Source organism: Hylobates moloch, unplaced genomic scaffold (assembly GCF_009828535.3).
Source record: "Hylobates moloch isolate HMO894 unplaced genomic scaffold, HMol_V3 SCAFFOLD_10, whole genome shotgun sequence".
NCBI classification, from domain to species: Eukaryota; Metazoa; Chordata; class Mammalia; order Primates; family Hylobatidae; genus Hylobates; species Hylobates moloch.
In genome coordinates this window covers 36,617,842-36,623,841 of record NW_026652285.1, presented here as the reverse complement: position 1 = coordinate 36,623,841, position 6,000 = coordinate 36,617,842, and positions in this window count along the sequence as shown.

Below are 6,000 nucleotides of genomic sequence, written 5' to 3'. Positions count from 1 at the left end.
GCTTCATGTTCTCCAGAAAGAACTTCATAAAATAATAAGCTTAAAAATCACAGAATCAGCATCATACATGGAAATCAAGTATTTGTCCAGTTTAATTTCAAATCTGACCTTTTCATATGCCAGTTAAGGAGCAGCTTGTTTTCCTAGTATATAGTGGAAAGCCTGAGGCTATCAGGCAAATTAGGGCCCAGAATCCCCTCTTGTCTCTGTCTGCAGCATTCCATGTCAATCTACATTACATTTTCTGTCATTTTCACTGCAACATAGAATCGCAACTGTAGTCACTGAAGTGTCCACTATTATTAAATTGGTGCACCAATCTAATACTTAATTGAAGTCCTCATTTCCCATAAATGGGCCAGTGCCAAATGCATGAGGTAAACTATAAACACCTGCATTTATGTTGATTTTTTATTTTAAAATTCCTTTTCAACTGAACAATAAAGCCTTAAAATGTACAAAACATATCACTCAGAGACTTCATAGCCAACAAAATCCACTATGAATATTTTATCATGTTCCCTTTTAAGAAAGAATTTTTATTTTAGTGTCTGCGTAAGTGATTGCTAAATATTTTTGTGCCTCTTCTTGCTTAGTTTTTTCTGTATATGCCAAAGTCATCAGAAACTTATTTCTAATGATTTCCATGTGATAGTCATAGAAGCATGTTTTATGACTTAAAAGAATTCCATTTATAATATGAACCACATTATAATAATTTGTGTAATTATTCCAAAAATGCGGACTATGTAGGGTGTTTTAAGTTTTTCTCTATGGCAAGTGGCATTAAAAGTTTTTTAAAAAATTTTTATATTGTGCCAATATTAAATCTGAAATGCAGAGTATGGAAGTTTCTCTCACCATGTCAGATGCATCCAGGTTTAAAAAAAATTTTAATTATAAATTGTAAATTTTTATATATAATTTTAAATATTTATAATTATACATTTAAAATTCATACTTATAATTTTAAATATATGATTATAAATTAATAATTATAATTATCAAATTTTAATTATAAATTGTAAATTTTAATATATAATTTTAAATATTTATAATTATACATTTAAAACTCATAATTTTAAATATATTATTATAAATTAATAATTATAATTATCAGAATCATTAAATTTATAAATATTTGTTATAAATATACATATATTATAAATATATAATAAATAAAAATATAATTTATTAAAATTTATAAAGTTTAAACCTTAAAAAATTTTTTCTGATTCCAGTCTGAAAATATATGCTGAAAACAGAATTCAGAAGTGTAATATCTTGAAATGCTTTCAAACATTAACTGAAACCAAATTTTCTAGCTAATAAATGTCTGAAAATTGACTTTCTTTTCTGCTTGAATGATGTATAATTTTGAAAATTATATCTTTAAATTTTCATTTTTTAGTTATTGATTAGATTAACCATTATGTCTCATAGTTACAGGTTATTTTTATTTCATTTTTTAATTAATATTTTTTATTTTTTGCATAGTACCTAAAATGGCAACTATTTTGTTTTATTAAGTACTCTATAAATTAAGGCTATTTATCCTTACAGTATAGATGCCCCCAATGTACAGTTTGGCTTTTAATTTTTTTAACAGCATTTCCTGTTACCTCTTTTGCTCAAATTAAAAAAGTAAAAGAAAATACTTTTAGTTCTTGGATTCACAAAACAATGAGATTTTCGCAACCATTAACATGTTCTTCCTTACACACAGGAAACTGATTCTTATGTTATTTTGACAGGTGTAAAGAAAGGCCTGTGGCCCCTTCAGGAACAGGTAGGGAGGCTGCTATTCTGATCTTGCAGAAAGAAAAGCATCACACTTCTAAGAAAACGGCAGGCTGACTTTGTTCCTGTATAGCTCTTCTTACTATTCACTTCCAATTAGTCTTCACATTCCTAACCAAAAACATCAGTTATCCTGGTGATTATATAGTTCTAGTATTTTATGATGAGATTTATGTGTATGTGTCTGTTAGAGTACTTAAAAATCGTATCTGTAATTATTTACTTACAGTTATTTCTTCCCAAGAACCATGAGCTTCTAAGGAACTTGCTGTAATGTTATGTCTAGTATAGAATAGCTGTCCACCTAATGTTAACTGAATAGCATAATTACCTAATTAGTTAAATGACAGGAAATAATTAGAGAGTGAAATAGAGAGGGATGGAACAGGAGAGTAAATATGCGAGTGCACTTGTCTCCCATGCCATGAAAGGACTAGTTAAATCATGACACCTGCAGACACCAAAAAAAGAGAAAGTGTTGTGTCACTCAGTCACCTTCTCAGGCAGAAAGGAGATGGGGCTGGGCTTCAAGCAGCCTGTGCCTTTACCCAAGTCTCTGCTTTCCTGGGTGAGATATTATCATTATAACAGCTCTGATGCTGCACAGTCTTATCATCACAGTGTGACGGCCTTGCCCTCTTTTGGGCCATGCTCCCTTTCAAATCTGCTTTCTCATATTTCTGCTGTTATGATTATGACAAACAAAAGAGAGTTTTGACCTTGAGTGAAGCACAGTTCCATTTCTGTTGCCTCATATACCACGTGGCAGCTCACTCACTCTTGCACAAAGAGAAGTCTACCAAATCAGCCTCTTTTAAAGGAGATCAGAGCACCTGCAGCATATGGATTTTTAAAAAGAAAATACAGGAAATAGGAATTAAAGAATACAAGAGATACAGCAAGGTAAAATACAGTGGTAACTAAGCAAAAATGGGAAAAAATCTTTCAGAGAAAGAGAATATTTAGTTCTAAGAGGATCAAAAGGTAGAGTTTCTGTGAAGTATAGTTTCCTGAAGGAGTGGACACATCTTTTATGTTGAAGTTTGTGATACTGACAAGGTAATATTAAACTAAACTACTGCAGAATTAGATCTTCTATGTGAAGTTTCTAGGATTACTCAATAAACCATGACCTAAGAGAACTATTTAGAAAGTTTTCCTGAGAGACAGTTGCTCAGCAGTTTGGTAACGTTCAGTCATATCATCTTTTACTGAAAATATATTTATACAGGGGAGGGTGCGGGGTGGGGTGCATTAGGGAAAAGAGCTAATGCATGCTGTGCTTAATACCTAGGTGATGGGTTGATAGGTGCAGCAAACCACCATGGCACACATTTACCTATGTAACAGACCTAACCTCCTGCACATGTACCCTGAAACTTAAAATAATTTTAGAAAGAAAATATATTTATTAATCATAATACAATAGGAACTCAAAATGTATACAACACAATTGATGTAAAAAATACAGCAGGCATTATGTCAAAATGGACATTACTTATTTATCATCTCTGTTTCCATTTTCAGAAGGAAAAAAAGAAGTTTCCATGTAAGGCATTCAGTCATGTGTATGCTTAAACTCAGTCTCATTGTTCTAGTTTTTATTTTTATTTTATTTGTGAGATGGAGTCTCGCTCTGTCGCCCAGGCTGGAGTGCAGTGGTGCAATCTGGGTGCTCACTGCAACCTCCGCCTCCCGGATTCAAGCAATTCTCTTCTCTCAGCCTCCCGAGTAGCGGAGACTACAGGCGCATGCCACTACGCCCAGCTAGTTTTTTGTATGTTTAGTAGAGATGGGGTTTTACCATGTTAGCCAGGATGGACTCGATCCCCTGACCTCATGATCCGCCTGCCTCAGCCTCCCAAAGTGCTGGGATTACAGGTGTGAGCCACTACGCCTGGCCTCACTGTTCTAGTTTTTAAATAGCATTATAGAAGATGGAAAAAAATTCATATAATTTCCCCTGGGATTTTACACAATATCAAAAGAATCAGAGGCTGAAATAAAAACACCATGCTCGACAAAACTACGGATGCATAAGACCAAGTCTAGTAAATGAGGAAGGACTGATGAATTAGTAAAGACAGATAAAGAAGTTATGATAAAAGATCTCATAAAGTGAAGATGGTATGATTTCTCAAAATGAATAGCATATCCCATAGGGAAAATTGGTATTTCATTGGTTCTAACAATGAAGGCAAGGGCTGTAGGAAAGACTTGCAGAGACTTTATTCAGTGAGTCTGGAGCAGCAAATGATACAGAGCTGAACCAGAGTGTCCAGATAATAAAATTTTGTAAAAAGCAACTATCTGTATACTAGTGTAGAGAGAAAACACTGAATCTTTGCTCAACCCTACACTTTTGAGTTCTGGGGAGAAATAAAAAAGGTAAACACACAGACACACACACACACACACACACATTATAACTAGATCTCAGGGTAAAAATCTGCTTCTAGGCGAGCATAAACTGAGTCTTTCCTCATATAGACCTCCCTCAAATAGTTGGTCCAGGAAAATCCCAGCACTTCCAAAGATTAGCAGTGTTAGAAAATTGAACTAGGTTGGCATGACGGCTCATGCCTGTAATTCCAACAGTTTGGGAGGCAGGAGGATCGCTTGAGCCCAGTAGTTCAAGACCAGCCTAAGCAACATAGTTAGAACCCTTCACTACACAAAATTAAAAAAAAAAAAAACAAATTAGCCTGGCATAGTGGCAAACGCCCATAGTCCCAGCTACTTCTGAGACTGTGGTGGGAGGATTGTTGGAGCCTGGGAAGTCAAGGCTGCAGGTAGCCATTACTGTGCCACTGCACTCCAGTCTAGGTGACAGAGCCAGACCTTGTCTAAATAAATAAATAAATAAATATAAAATGAAGTCAGACATGATTTATTCAGACAATAGTTTGTATAATAGAGAAGGAGCAAAAAGAATGGAAAGGGGGAAAAAAAGAAGTAATAAGAATGTAGAAAAATGTTGCTAAAGAGAAACTGAAAATTATACCCAAATTCTATCATCTATTTATCTCCATTTATCTATCTACATTTATATATATATTATATCTGTATTTATCTACTGTATTTATCCAGTGCATCAGCAGCAGTCTCTCAGACTACACTATGCCCGTTCTATTTATTGAAGGGTTTCTACAAAGCCCTAGCCAGGATCTTGGGCCAGTAATAAAGTGTGGTTGCTACTGGCTAGATGCAGGCTAGCTTCTGTACTGCACCCCCATTCTATTCCTGGCCTATATTTATTAATTTGTGTATCATATGAATTATTTGATTTCCATATTAAAACAATGTTCTGTGAAAGTTAGCAGATATTGGGAACAACATCATTAATATCCTATAAGTAGATCTTTCCCTCTATCTGGGCCTCTCCTTTCAGTCTCAGAGTGCAATGTGATCCGCTCTGAGATCAGAATTGTGTCAACCTTCCTACTCTATGGATTACTGAAAAATTCTATGCTCCATTATTCTAGGCTTGGTGCTCTCAAAATTTACTCTTTACACTTAAAGAAATGTTCTTTGCAGTTGAAAATGCTTGTTTGAGACCATAGTTAACTTTGAAAACTTTATTTTCAAATGCCAACCTGCGTGACTACTTTCCCTAGCCTTTAATTGGAAGCGAACATCAAGGCAACTAAGAACAAGCATAAGATACTAGGAATATAAATATGTCAGCTAAAATGTCCAAATATAATTTATGGCATAATAATTTAATAATTAAACCTTTATTTGCAGTGGAAAACTTGAATATATGAATATCACAATAAAGTACGTTTTTATTCAGTAATACAAATACTTTGAGGATGTTTCTAAAGCAATTTTACCATCTCTAATTTATATATAGTAATTCAAAAATATTAACTGCATTTTTGCTTTGTTCCTGATATTGTGCTAAGCACTAGAAGCAAACAAAAAAAAATGAATAAGGCATATTTACTTTCATTTTTCTCCCTAATACCCTGGAGTTTAGGATTACTCTCAACCTCTGTCATCCTCAGAAATTTATCTTCACTTTGTCATTTTATTCTGTGGAGTGGCATCAAGCCACCAAGCAACATGTTTGGGAAAACAACTTTATTCCAAAAAAGTGCATTTTTTAAGTAAACAAGCCTTAGAAAATACTTGCCTGTGGATATGACACTAATGTATTTGAGATGTAATAAAATTGGAATATGGATTTATATGCCA